Source organism: Oncorhynchus mykiss, chromosome 5, assembly GCF_057628025.1.
Source record: "Oncorhynchus mykiss isolate SJ-2025 chromosome 5, ASM5762802v1, whole genome shotgun sequence".
NCBI classification, from domain to species: Eukaryota; Metazoa; Chordata; class Actinopteri; order Salmoniformes; family Salmonidae; genus Oncorhynchus; species Oncorhynchus mykiss.
Window position 1 is genome coordinate 56,255,945 of NC_143026.1, and position 15,997 is coordinate 56,271,941.

Here is a 15,997-nt window from a genome sequence, read left to right on the forward strand (position 1 = left end):
AGAATTAAAAAAAAACATGTCTGAATTATTGGACCTAAATTATATTCTATCTATTATCAGATATGCATGGACCCAATCTGTAGTTTTTTTGTCTAATTTATTTGAATTTTATTTGTAATTATAATTATGTAGGTAGCAACCCTGGACTGTATTCAGAGTCGGACTGGCCATAGGGCAGTTCTGGCAAATGCCAGATGGGCTGGGCCATCTTTAGCCTACTGGGCCTGTTGAAATTGGGGGTTTTGCACAAAAATGTATTTATTGGGCTTATAATGGGGGAATAAAGGTATAAAAAAAGGTCCGGTGTCAGAAATTCCTGAGACGATTTCTGGTCCCAGTCCGTTCCTGACTGTATTCAATTCACCTCTACACTATAGATGTGTGTGGAACCACAATTGAACTCATGCATTGCACTACTGTAGGCCTACTACCAATAACCCCTCACGGTATCCGTCTGCTGGAGATGAGAGACCAGACACAGTGATCACTAGTTACCAACAGCCTATGATATAGGAAATAACCCCAAATCCTCCTTATTGCAATGCATACCGTTGATCAAGTGACAAATTATACAAAATGCACTATTATATAATAATTAGGTGGGTGCTTACATTTGTCCTACTGTTTCACACATGTACAAGTGTGTGAACTGTACATTTGATGTTTTTCATATCCCAAAAAGCTACCTGCCACCCCACATAACAGGTCACTGAGCTCCACATCTATGGTCCATTCCACACAATATGAAAATATGTCATTTGGAATATGATGTAAATAATGTTATTGGGTCAACTGCATTCTTTACAGCATGCTACACATCTATCTCTGTCTCTTTGATCAAGGTTGCCAATCTTTGCTCAGGAACCGTTCCTGTTCCTTAATAAATGCCTCTCGCTACCGTCAGAGAGCACCTGTTTGCTGAAGAGGCCTCTGCAGTGCAGCAGTTGACCAGTAGATAGAGCCATCGGTCTTATACAAATGTTTGTGGCTTACAATATGATGACAATGTTCCTCAATGACCCTAGAGGGCAGCCAATCAATGTCTGGGTGATTGTTAGTTGTTTTTTAATTTATTTTTTATTTTACCTTTATTTAACTAGGCAAGTCAGTTAAGAACAAATTCTTATTTTCAAATGACGGCCTAGGAACAGTGGGTTCAGGTGCTGTTCAGGTGCTAGGTTGAGACAGGACCCTGCACATACTGCAGCCCTCCAGGCAGGGATGGACTGGCCAAAGGGCAATTCTGGCAAAAGTGTAGGAAATGCTTGTGATCCCAGTTTGTCAATGGTTGAAGAGCATGAGCTACTGAGCTCAGCATCTTCTTCACCCTCACAACTCAAACTCTTACAGTGCATTCAGAAAGTATTCAGACCCCTTCCCTTTTTCCACATTTTGTTACGTTACAACCTATTTCTAAAATTGATTAAATTATATTTTTTCTCAATACCCCATAATGACAAAGCAAAAACAGGGTTTTAGAAATGTTTGCTAATTTATTAAAAAAAAAATATATATAAATACTTTATTTACATAAGTATATATGATACACAAAAATAAAATATTTAAAATATTCCTATAATTGTAATATCATATTTGGTAATAATTGTGCTAATAAATCTATTAATTTTCATTTATGTGTCAATAACATTTAAATACAGTATCAGTCAAAAGTTTGGACACACCTACTTTATTTGTACTATTTTCTACATTGTAAAGTAATAGTGAAGACATCAAAACTATGAAATAACACATGGAATCATGTAGTAACCAACAAAGTTACCACCTGATTCCATATGTGTTATTTTATAGTTGTGAGGTCTTCACTATTACTCTACAATGTAGAAAATAGCCAAAATGAAGAAAAGCCCTCAAATAAGTTGGTCCAAACATTTGACTGGCATTGTATAGAAATTCAATATCAAGCTATTTTGATTGTTTTTCTTTTTCCAGTTAGATATTGAGAGCCAAGAGGAGCAGTAATGAAGTCTGTTCTTATCTCTAGATTCCTTGATTCAGCTAGTGCCTAATCTGGCAATTATAACATAGTTTAAATAGTTACAGTATTTGCAAGTACTGTAAAATTCAAGCATTGTAAAAGGATGTAGTACCAAAATGATTCCCTTTATGGTGAGTCTACATGGCCTGTTCCAGGTATAAGAGACATAGTGGCCTGTTCCAGGTATAAGAGACATAGTGGGGCAAAAAAGTATTTAGTCAGCCACCAATTGTGCAAGTTCTCCCACTTAAAAAGATAAGAGAGGCCTGTAATTTCCATCATAGGTACACTTCAACTATGACAAACAAAATGAGAAAAAAATCCAGAAAATCACATTGTAGGATTTTTAATGAATTTATTTGCAAATTATGGTGGAAAATAAGTATTTGGTCACCTACAAACAAGCAAGATTTCTGGCTCTCACATACCTGTAACTTCTTCTTTAAGAGGCTCCTCTGTCCTCCACTCGTTACCTGTATTAATGGCACCAGTTTGAACTTGTTATCAGTATAGTTATCAGTATAAAAGACACCTCAACCTCAAACAGTCACACTCCAAACTCTACTATGGCCAAGACCAAAGAGCTGTCAAAGGACACCAGAAACACAATTGTAGACCTGCACCAGGCTGGGAAGACTGAATCTGCAATAGGTAAGCAGCTTGGTTTGAAGAAATCAACTGTGGGAGCAATTATTAGGAAATGGAAGACATACAAGACCACTGATAATCTCCCTCGATCTGGGGCTCCACGCAAGATCTCACCCCGTAGGGTCAAAATGATCACAAGAACGGTGAGCAAAAATCCCAGAACCACACGGGGGGACCTAGTGAATGACCTGTAGAGAGCTGGGACCAAAGTAACAAAGCCTACCATCAGTAACACACTACACCGCCAGAGACTCAAATCCTGCAGTGCCAGACATGTCCCCCTGCTTAAGCCAGTACATGTCCAGGCCCTTCTGAAGTTTGCTAGAGAGCATTTGGATGATCCAGAAGAAGATTGGGAGAATGTCATATGGTCAGATGAAACCAAAATATAGCTTTTTGGTAAAAACTCAACTCGTCGTGTTTGGAGGACAAAGAATGCTGAGTTGCATCCAAAGAACACCATACCTACTGTGAAGCATGGGGGTGGAAACATCATGCTTTGGGGCTGTTTTTCTGCAAAGGGACAAGGACGACTGATCCGTGTAAAGGAAAGAATGAATGGGGCCATGTATCGTGAGATTTTGAGTGAAAACCTCCTTCCATCAGCAAGGGCATTGAAGATGAAACGTGGCTGGGTCTTTCAGCATGACAATGATCCCAAACACACCGCCCGGGCAACGAAGGAGTGGCTTCGTGAGAAGCATTTCAAGGTCCTGGAGTGGCCTAGCCAGTCTCCAGATCTCAACCCCATAGAAAATCTTTGGAGGGAGTTGAAAGTCCGTGTTGCCCAGCAACAGCCCCAAAACATCACTGCTCTAGAGGAGATCTGCATGGAGGAATGGGCCAAAATACCAGCAACAGTGTGTGAAAACCTTGTGAAGACTTACAGAAAACGTTTGACCTCTGTCATTGCCAACAAAGGGTATATAACAAAGTATTGAGATAAACTTTTGTTATTGACCAAATACTTATTCTCCACCATAATTTGCAAATAAATGCATTAAAAATCCTACAATGTGATTTTCTGGATTTTTTTCTAATTTTGTCTGTCATAGTTGAAGTGTACCTATGATGAAAATTACAGGCCTCTCATCTTTTTAAGTGGGAGCACTTGCACAATTGTTGGCTGACTAAATAATTTTTTGCCCCACTGTACAGTTGAAGTCGGATGTTTAAATACACTTAGGTTGGAGTCATTAAAACTCATTTTTAAACCACTCCACACATTTCATGCTAACAAACTATAGTTTTGGCAAGTTGGTTAGGACATCTACTTTGTGCATGACACAATACATTTTTCCAACAATTGTTTACAGACAGATTATTTAACTTATCACTGTATCACAATTCCTGCGGGTCAGAAGTTTACATACACTAAGTTGACTGTGCCTTTAAACAGCTTGGAAAATTCCAGAAAATGATGTCATGGCTTTAGAAGCTTCTCATATGCTAATTTACATAATCTTAGTCAATTGGAGGTGTACCTGTGGATGTATTTCAAGGCCTACCTTCAAACTCAGTGCCTCTTTGCTTGACATCATGGGAAAATCAAAAGAAATCAGCCAAGACCTTAGAAAACAAATTGTAGACCTCCAGAAGTCTGGTTCAACCTTGGGAGCAATTTCCAAACGAAGTTACCACGTTCATCTGTATAAACAATAGTACGCAAGTATAAACACCATGGGACCACTCAGCCGTCATACTGCTCAGGAAGAAGACGCGTTCTGTCTCCTAGAGATGAACGTACTTTGGTGCAAAAAGTGCAAATCAATCACAGAACAGCAAAGGACCTTGTGAAGATGCTGGAGGAAACAGGTACAAAATTATCTATATTCACAGTAAAATGAGTGCTATATTGACATAACCTGAAAGGCTGCTCAGCAAGGAAGAAGCCACTGCTCTAAAACCACCATAAAAAAGCCAGACTACGGTTTACAACTGCACATAGGGACAAAGATCGTACTTTTTGAAGAAATGTCCTCTGGTCTTATGAAACAAAAACAGAACTGTTTGGCCATAATGACCATCGTTATGTTTGGAGGAAAAAGGGGGACGCTTGCATCCGAAGAACACCATCCCAACCGTGAAGCACAGGGATGGCAGCATCATGTTGTGGGGGTGCTTTGTTGCAGGAGGGATGGGTGCACTTCACAAAATAGATGGCATCATGAGGCAGGAGAATTATGTAGATATATTGAAGCAACATCTCAAGACATCAGTCAGGAAGTTAAAGCTTGGTCGCAAATGGGTCTTCCAAATGGACAATGACCCCAAGCATACTTCCAAAGTCAAGGTATTGGAGTGGCCAACACAAAGCCCTGACCTCAATCATATAGAAAATATGTGGGGCAGAACTGAAAAGTGTGTGCGAGCAAGGAGACCTACAAACCTGACTCAGTTACACCAGCTCTGTCAGGAGGAACGGGCCAAAATTCACCCAACTTATTGTGGGAAGCTTGTGGAAGGCTACCCGAAGCTTTTGAACCAAGTTAACAATTTAAAGGCAATGCTACCAAATACTAATTGAGTGTATGTACACTTCTGACCCACTGGGAATGTGATGAAAGAAATAAAATCTGAAATAAATGATTCTCTTTACTATTATTCTGACATTTCACATTTTAAAATAAAGTGGTGATCCTAACTGACTTAAGACAGGGACATTTTACTAGGATTAAATGTCATGAATTGTGAAAACTGAGTTTAAATATATTTGGCTAAGGTGTATGTAAACTGCCGACTTCAACTGTATGCCTGGAGGACTCTCAACCCCCAAAAAATAGGGAACTCAGTTGGGGTCAACTTACTGAGAGTAAGAATAGTAGAATACACACTGTGCAATTTCGAAACGTATTTGTGCATAAGCTGTTTCTCTCTTGTTACAGTGTTTTCAGAAAGTATTAACACCTCTTTACTTTTCCCACACTTTTGTTGTGTTGCAGACAGAATTAAAAATTGAGATCTACACACCGATACCCCATAATGTCAAAGTGGAATTGTGTGAGTGGAAGGTTTTTTAAACTAATCAAAAACTAAAAGCTGAAATGTCTTGAGTCAATAAGTATTCAATGAATTTGTTATCCCAGGTAGTGGGGATTTTAGCATGTTAATCTTAGTTGGGCAATGCCAGCAACAAGGAAAATAAAGTGGGATGCATGCCAGCAAAGCTACAAAACAACACTAAACAATATATTAATTGCACTATAATGGTGACAAACGGTGCCCACAAACTGTTAGGGCCGACATAAAGCTGTCCCAACAGCAGTCCTAACATCTTACCACTGCTACACCTGGCTATCAGCGGAGCCTAGGCTAGCAGCAAAACAGTTAATTCAGTCTCATTTACTGCCTTTAAAAAAAACATAGCTAATATGACTGACTTGCCTAAACAAATGTTGTTTCTAATGACAATTGAGATGTACAAACTATGGCATAAGTGAACGTAAGCAGATTAGAGGACATCTGTAATTTTGATTAAGACGTTAATGAGCAAGCTAGGATGGACGTAGTCAATATAACTATTTGTTTAGTACTTTTGAAATGTACAGCGACAGAATTTAGAACTTGGGCCATTTTTACTGGCCAGGTTGGGCCGTTCTGCCCCTGAACAAGGCAGTTAACCCACTGTTCCTAGGCCGTAATTGTAAATAAGATTTTTTTCTTAACCTACTTGCCTAGTTAAATAAAGGTTACATTTATATTAAATGTTAAAAATACAGTGTTCTCCCTGTACACCAAGTCAGAACCATAGGATAAATAAAGGAGGCATGCTTGCAGACAATGAAAGTTCTTACAATATTTTAAGATTTAATTTCTCTAAAACAGGTTATAGGCTACATGTGCACCAAGTCAGATCATGCTTCATTGACAGCATGGCCAATGTTGAATGTTTATCAATTTAAACTTGGAAAAGAGCCCCGTTATCCCAGATCTAGGACCACACAGACACACCACTGAATAGCAGGCTAGTGATTGCTTTGCAATGCTTGCAGTTAGCCACTGATTTCTTCCAAACCACTCAGTTGAATTTGCGATTTCCAACTTGTTATGTAAAGTTTATGTCCAATGGCCAATGAGCACCGATATGTTTTATCTATAATTTCACTTCATTACTTCTCTTCATATGACAAGGATGAAAAAATATTTTCCAGTAGATTGTCGTCTTGACTCATAATGATCACGGCTAGCTAAGATTTTGAAAGTATGATGTTGACATGTTCAGTCCAATCAAAGCTACTGTACATATAATGTGATTTGACATAATTTGATCTGTGGCCAATGACCTTGAGCCATCTTGGATTGGCACTTCTAATGTAACTCTATGGCAGCACCCAGGGGGATAGAATTTTCTAGCTCTACCCTGATCACTGAGCCAATCTCAGTGCAACGCTTCGTATTTTCTGCTGACTTGCCCCACCACCACAGAAAGCACTGAGCTAGGCTGAAACACCTGCATTTTGGAGCTGCCTTACTCAAGAGAACAAAAAAAGAGACCATGTATGTATGCGGCTTTACTAACTCAGTGATATATATATTTTTTACATTGTTTGCAAACTGATATGTGACATGTATTAATGCCAAAATAACATGCAAAACAGGCAAGCTTTTTTTATTTTTTGCAAAAAATGTGGGGCTCAAAACAGGTGGGGTTCTGGCCCACCTGCCCTTAATGACGGGTCGCCACTGATGCCAGGCCTAAATAAGTTCAGGACTAAGAATGTACTTAACAAATCAAATAATATGTTGCATGGATGCATTCTGTGTTCAATAAAAGTGGTTAACATGATTTTTGAATGACTACCCCATCTCTGTACTGCACACATTCAATTATCTGTAAGGTCCCTCAATCGAGTAATGCATTTCAAGGACAGATTCAACCACAAGGTGAGGTTTGTCAATGCCTTATAAAGAAGTGCACCGATTGGTAGATGTATACAATTAAAAAAGCAGATGCTGAATATCCCTTTGAGCTGGGTGAAGTTGTTAATTACACTTTGGATGATGTATCAATACACCGAATCACTACTAAGACACAGTTGCCGGAGAGGAAGGAACTCTTTAGAGATTTCACCATGAGGACAATGGTGATTTTAAAACAGTTACAGAGTTTAATTGTTGTGATTCGAGAAAACTGAAGATGGAGCAACAATATTGTAGTTACTCCACAAAACTAACCTAAATGACAGAGTGAAAAGAAGGAAGCCTTTACACAATATAAATATTCCAAAACATGCATCTGTTTGCAACAAGGCACTGAAGTAATACTGTTAAAAAAATGTTCTGAATACAAAGCGTTACGTTTCGGGCAAATCCAACACGACTGAGTACCACTGTTCATATTTTCAAGCATGGTGGTGGCTGCATCATGTTATGGGTATGCTTGTCATCGGCAAGGACTAGGGAGTTTTTTTTTAGGATAGAAAGAAACAGGATACAGTTATAAGCACAGGCAAAATAATAGAGGAAAACTTAGTTCAGTCTGCTTTCCAACAGACACATGAGAGACGAATTCACCTTTCAGCAGGACAATAACCTAAAACACAAGGCCAAATCTACACTGGAGATGCTTAACAAGAGTGGCCTGAGAGGCCTAGTTACGAATTTGACTTGAAATGATCAACAACTAACTTGACAGACGGGCACAATGGCAGTAGGTGGCACTCGATATTCTGATGCTAGCAATTCCCTTGTTGCCACCTCATACTCCTAACAGATTTCCCATTTAACCATGGGATTCAAACCATCAACCCTGCAGTTACTGGACTGCTTCTCTAACTTAGAGGCTAGTGTAGAAGTAGGAATCATAGACAGACCAGACCAGACCAGACCAGACCAGACAGACAGACAGAGACACAGACAGACAGACGGGCAGACTGGCAGACAGACAGACAAACATGGGCAGATGGGCAGACAACCAGACAAACATGGGCAGATTGACAGACAGACAAACAAACAGACAGATAGACAGACATGGACAGATAGGCAAACATACAGACAGACAGGCAGAAAGACAGACAGATTTGCATTTAACATTCCCTTCTCGTCAAGTTGGTGGAATCGAGAGGTACAGTGTGTGTGTATGAATACCTCCAATGCCCATATTAAACATAGTAATCAAGGCCGACATTTCCCTGGAAATAAACGTCTAATATAATTCTTAAAATAACAATTAGCCTGCAAATAGATGTGGGGTGATTATAAATTCCTTTCAGGAGGGGCGGCTTGGCTTTAAGCTGGGGGGAGGGGTGGCAGGGAGATCTAGAGGAGTCATGCGGTTTGGGGATGAAGGGGGGGGGGGGGACAACCAGTCTTTGCAATCAGCGTTAAATAGAGCAGTTTTGTGCCTGTGTGATTGTCAAGTGGGCCATTACTGGCTGATAAGGGCACTTTTTCCCCCACGTCGCCCTGATTGGGCCCGAGTACGTCGCACCACCTCGCATGCTGTCCTGATGCAATCAGAGCCCTTTTGCCACTGCCATTTTCACCGCCGTGATTTCTACTGAATCCCTCATCGGCCCCCAGTCAACACCAGGCCCCCTTGAGCCTCAACGAGGAGCCATTCACATCAAGGAGAAAAGGTCACGCCAAAGTCATTGTTTCAATTATAAACCACCACAATTTGGCCTCATTTCAATGAAACAAATAAGTAGTTGAAGCCCCAAAGTTTGAAAGAAAGCAAGGAAGTAGCAAATTATGGGATTTTAGAAGACTCCTTCTTGGCCAATGCTTGTAGTATCTATTATCAACAATGCCCCAAATCTTGCACCTTAATCTTGATTTGATCAAGCTGAATTATTATCTGTTCAAAACCCCTTGAATAAAACTATTGACATAATGACAATGTTTTGTTTCAATCAAATTCTTAGAGAAATTTCAAATAATCTACTACACTTATATTTGGTTGTGTGTGTGACTGGGCCCGGTTTCCCAAAAGCATTAAGGCTATGTTCATCGTTGGAACCTTTGTAGGAGCATTGTTAAATCTCTGAGCTGTTTCCCAAAACCATTGTTACTAAGGTTGCTCTTGAAAGCGCTTTTTTAAATATAAATGAGGATTGCCGATTCATTTTGGAAGTGGGCCTACACGGGGCACGTGATGTCACCGTGTAACTATATACACTACATGACCAAAAGTATGTGGAGAGTTGCTCGTTGAACATCTCATTCCATAATCATGGGCAGTAATACGGAGTTGGTCCCCCCTTTGTTCCTATAACAGCCTCCACTCTTCTGGGAAGGCTTTTCACTACATGTTGGAACATTGCTGCGGAGACTTGCTTCCATTCAGCCACAAGAGCATTAGTGAGGTTGGGCACTGATGTTGCGCAATTAGGCCTGGCTATCAGTCGGAGTTCCAATTCATCCCAAAGATGTTCAATGGGGTTGAGGTCAGGGCTCTGTTCAGGTCAATCAAGTTCTTCATCTCGACAAACCATTTCTGTATGGACCTCGCTTGGTGCACGAGGGCATTCTCATGCTGAAACAGGAAAGGGCCTTCCCCAAACTGTTGCCAAAAAGTTGGAAGCACAGCATCGTCTAGAATGTCATTGTATGCTGTCGTGTTAAGATATCCCTTCACTGGAACTAAGGAGCCTGATCCATGAAAAACAGCCCCACGCCATTATTCATCCTCCACCAAACTTTACAGTTGACACTATGCATTGGGACAGGCAGGGTCTTCCTGACATCCACCAATCCCAGATTAGTTTGTTAGACTGCCAGATGGTGACGTGTGATTAATCACTCCAGAGAACGTGTTTCCACTGCTCCAGAGTCCAATGGCAGTGAGCTTTACACCACTCCAGCCAACGCTTGGCATTGTGCATGGTGATCTTAGGCTTGTGTGCGGCTGCTCGGCCATAAAAACACATTTCACAAAGTTCCCGACCAACCGTTATTGTGCTGACGTTGCTTTCAGGGCCAGTTTGGTACTCGGTAGTGAGTGTTGCAACCGAGGACAGATGATTTTTACGCACTGTGCTCTTCAGCTCTCGGAGGTCCTGTTCTGTGAGCTTGTGTGGCCAACCACTTCACGGCTGAGTCATTGTTGCTCCGAGACGTTTCTGCTTCACAATAACAGCACTTACAGTTGACGTCTGAAGTTTACATACACTTAGGTTGGAGACCATAAAACTTGTTTTTCAACCACTCCACAAATTTCTTATTAGCAAACTATAGTTTTGGCAAGTCGGTTAGGACATCTACTTTGTGCATGACACAAGTAATTTTTCCAACAATTGTTTACAGACCGATTATTTCACGTATAATGAATTGTATCACAATTCCAGTGGGTCAGAAGTTTACATACACTAAGACTGTGCCTTTAAACAGCTTGGAAAATTCCAGAAAATGATGTCATGGCTTTAGAATCTTCTGATAGGCTAATTTACATCATTTTAGTAAATTGGAGGTGTACCTGTGGATGTATTTCAAGGCCTACCTTCAACCTCAGTGCCTCTTTGCTTGACATCATGGGAAAATCAAAGGAAGTCAGCCAAGACCTCAGAAAAAAAGTCTGGTTCATCCTTGGGAGCAATTTCCAAATGCCTGAAGTTACCACGTTCATCTGTACAAACAATAGTAACCAAGAATAAACCGTTCAGGTAGGATGCGTTCTGTCTCCTAGAGATTAACGTACTTGGTTGCGAAAAGTGCAAGTCAATCCCAGAACAACAGCAAAGGAACTTGTGAAGATGCTGGAGGAAACAGGTACAAAAGTATACATTTCTTCAGTAAAAGGAGTCCTATATCGACATAACCTGAAAGGCCGCTCAGCAAGGAAGAAGCCACTGCTGCAAAACCGCCATAAAAAAAGCCAGACTACAGTTTGCAACTGCACGGGGACAAAGATCATACTTTTTGGAGAAATGTCCTCTGGTCTGATGAAACAAAAACAGAACTGTTTGGCCATAATGACCATCGTGATGTTTGGAGGAAAAAGAGGCTTGCAAGCTGAAACACACCATCCCAACCATGAAGCACAGGGGTGGAAGCATCATCTCTACTTCCGGTGCCGACAGAGATGGCCGCCTCGCTTTGCGTTCCTAGGAAACTATGCAGTTTTTTGTTTTTTTACGTGTTATTTCTTACATTGGTACCCCAGGTCATCTTAGGTTTCATTACATACAGTAGACTGTACAGTTTACTGGGGCAGCACTCGAAGGTCAGCAATTTGACAAACTGACTTGTTGGAAATGTGGAACGTTGAAAGTCACTGAGCTCTTCAGTAAGGTAATTCTACTGCCATTTTTTGTCTATGGAGATGCATGGCTGTGTGCTCGATTTTATACAACTGTCAGCGACGGGTGTGGGTTGAATATCCGTATCCACTAATTTGAAGGGGTGTCCACATACTTTTGTATATATAGTGTAGCTCCACTACACATTTTATTGTAAATGTCTACTGCTTGCAAAATCTATTTTTTCAACTAGGTTATGAAATAATGTTTTTTTTGCAGGACAAGAATTGACCTGACTTTCAAGAATGCCTAAATTGGTTTGTCTTACTATTCTGGTTGGCTGGCAAGTTTCACCATCGACTATTTCAGATCTACAGGTGTGGAGGTTTCACCATGGCACATACCGTGGTGACATGTTGGCACATGATAATTATTAGAATATGGCAAATATTAGTCAATTACATTCTAGCCATGCTTGCTTTCACGAGCTAAGCCTACCTGAGACATGAAACAGATAGGTGGGAGGGCATACAGGCTATCGTGGATTTGTTTGCCTAAAAGGGTAATGGAAAAAATACATGTTATTTATCTACACAAGATAGTTGTGCTAAATGGAAACACACCATAGCATGCAGGCAATTGTCGCATCTATTTTCTGTCCGAACTTAAATGTCGAAAAAAAACATCACTGGACAAGTTCATGGAAACATTGCTACTGATAATAATACAAAGTTACCAATTTCTTTGCATATCTAGTGAAAGATATAGAGGCTTCAAATGAAAACTGAGATTACTGTATTAAAATTACTGTAATTTTTTCCTTTATATATTTCATCATGTGTAACATGTGCGCAATGATGTGCCAAATCTTGATTTAGTGCATTATTATAGGGTAAGCATTTAGAATAAGCCTCAATATTTGTAACCATAGGTGATAATATTTCTCTAGAACAATGGTATTCAAACATTTTCAGCAGTGACCTCTTTTTTAGGCGCCACAATTTCCAGGGACCCCATTATATCCACAAGAATTTCTCCCCACCCCAACCCCCCAAAAAAATAATAAAAAAAATAAATAAAAAAAAAATCGGCAAATTTTGGTATTTGTCGATTTTTTACATCAACAAATATCATTCAATTCTAATGCATTTTCATCTCATTTTCATTTTTTCCCTGAAATTATGTTTCTCAATAACATTGTCTCATAGAATAATCTGTACTCTTAATTTTTGTTCCAAATTTTTTTTTTACAACTTTGAATTTCACTGCTCTAGGAGCTGATCTATCATCAGTAGGCCATTGGGTTTGAAGGCTCCGTTGCGAGATCGACACGGCATACTAATTTTTGATTTAACCTTCATTTAACTAGGCAAGTCAGTTAAGAACTAATTCTTATTTACAATGACGGACTACTGGGGAAAAGTGGGTTAACTGCCTTGTTCAGAACGACATATTTTTACTTTGTCATCTTGGGGATTCTAGCCAACACTAACCACTAGGCTACCTGCCGCCCCACTTGCTCTGTATACTTGCTCTGCATAGCTCCGCATTGACGTGATTAGTTGATGGTAGGTGAGGGTGGGGAGGTCCTGTATAAACACCAACTGACTTCCTTGACACTTCCTTCACAACAGCTCCGCACTGCTTGGCTAAGCACAATAAGTATGAATACCCTAACTTCTGCAAAGGCCATATAACCATGAATGCTGCACGGACGATGCAAACGTTGGATTGGCCATGTAGCGCTTTTAAGCCTAAAAGGCGCTGCAGCGTCAATCTGACGTCTGCATTAGCATTTTGCATTTACGGTGATGAGCAGATGAGGTCCAAAAATGTTCAGCAAGTTTTTACCAAAAGATATATTCAGAGTTAGATAAACTTAGATTTTTTGCAAGGCATATACAGTATACAGGATGCGATCCTCCACAACATAACCTTCACTCCAAATCAAAACTCCCAACCTACAACCTGATTTTGGACGGAATTACCTGGAAGGCTTCCTAATACCAGTGATTATTATTCCCAAGCTATACAGAAAATGCTCTGGCAAACAAACAGAAACCTGAAAACACCATCCAACCTGGAACTGATTGAGTAATGTTGAGTCTGAAGTAATTTTTTATTTTCAAAAGCCTAGAAGAAAAATACATTACAATGATATATTTTACTTTATAAGAACTGAATGCTAAGTTAAGGCTACCAAGCTTGGTAGGACAAAGAGATACAACTTCATTTAGCACTGACGTGGGAAGTGAGAGGTGTCAAAGCCCTTGAGCCCAACAATGGCAGGAGAGTCGCACAGCCTGCCCCAACCAAATGCAGAGGCCTTTGAAGCCCCATCCTGCTGTTCAGAGGTAATTAAAATACACTACCCTCTATGTAAAAAAACAATAAGTCACAAAAAGAATACAAAATGAAACTCCTTATGGAAAATCAAGAGACACTTTTTGCTGACTGTTATAAAAATGGGAACATAAGCAATTTAATCTTCCACACAGACCATCCCCACAGACAATGTTATCAACACACCACCCCTCTGTTGAGAGGGGAGGTGTTACCGATGGGTGGAAACTCCGGATACTAGACAACGAGGACTCGATGAGTCAGCAAATGTGAACGTGTTCACACCTGGAACAGTAAAGGTACAGGGAAACCCCAAACGGTTTCAGCTGGACGTTCACATTATCAAAGAGATAGCTCAGCAGGATAATCTCTCTCTTGAGAAAGTATTTCCCGTGACTGTGCCGTGAAACCAAATGTTTACCTGGCTCCACCCTGGTCCACCTATACAAGGCAGCAGTGCCCACCTTCGTCCGGACCCTGAAGGACATCGCCCTTAACCGCAGTCCCAACACGTCACACAGGAGCAACAGATCAATAGACACCTCGCCCAGACCAGCGAGACACTCTCCGAGACCTGCGGGACCCACTGGTTGCCCTCTAGGTTATAGAAAGCTGGTAGTCCCATCCACCAAACTACCAGGTGTGAAACAGGGAAGGGACTCAGGGGGTATGCTAATTTGTTATAGAGCAGACCTAACTCACTCTATTAAATTAATCAAAACAGGAACATTATACATTTGTCAAGAAATTGAAAAGCAAATTATTTCAACAGAGAAAAATGTCCTCCTGTGTGCTGCCTACAGTATATCCCCCCCCCCCCCCCCCCCCCCCCGCCCCCCCCACTAGAATCCCCATACTTTTTTTTATGAAGACATCTTCTCCATCCTGGAGGGGAAATCAATCATTTCCAGGCCCATGGACATGTACTAGTCTGTGGCCACATACATTCCAGAACTGGACAAGAACCTGACACCCTCAGCACACAGGGGGACAAACACCTACCTGGAGGTGACAACATTCCCTTCCCCATATGCCCCTCTAGGCGCAACTGCGACAACATAAACAAAAACGTGTCACAATTCCTGCAGCTCTGTCGCACGCTGGGTATGTACATAGTCAAAGGTAGGCTTCGAGGGGACTCCTATGATAGGTACACCTATAGCTCATCCTTTGGCAGTAGTACTGAAGACTACTTTACCACTGACCTCAACCCAGAGTCTCTCAGAGCGTTCACAGTCAGCCCACTGACACCCCTATAAGAAAACAGCAAGATCACAGTCTACTTGAACAGAGCAATACTCAATCATGAGGCATTAAAGCCAAAGGAACTGAATAATATCAAGAAATGCTATAGATGGAAAGTAGTGTGGAAACCTACCAGAAAACAATTAGACAACAATAAATTCAATCCCCTTAGAAAACTTCCTGGACAAAATGTTCCGATGTAATAGTGAAGGTGTAAACCTCGCAGTAGAAAACCTAAACTGTATATTTGACCTTAGCCTCCCTACCTTTTGCACATATACCATTCCAGTGTTTAATTGCCATATTGTAATTACTTCGCCACGATGGCCCATTTATTGCCTTAACTCCCTTATTTTACCTTATTTGCACTCACTGTATATAGACTTTTTGTTCTACTGTATTATTGACTGTATGTTTTGTTTATTCCATGTGTAACTCTGTGTTGTTGTATGTGTCGAACTGCTATGCTTTATCTTGGCCAGGTCGCAGTTGCAAATGAGAACTTGTTCTCAACTAGCTTACCTGGTTAAATAAAGGTGAAATACAAATGTAAAATAAAAATAGAAAATCAAATCAGAAAATGTCA

At 40.6% G+C, this 15,997-nt stretch overlaps 1 protein-coding gene across 1 annotated transcript in view; it reads right to left on the reverse strand.

The window, feature by feature from the left end:
• Positions 1-15,997, reverse strand: part of erich3 (glutamate rich 3) — a 48,772-nt gene that overhangs the window by 21,522 nt on the left and 11,253 nt on the right. The gene's annotated exons all lie outside the window — the stretch shown is intronic.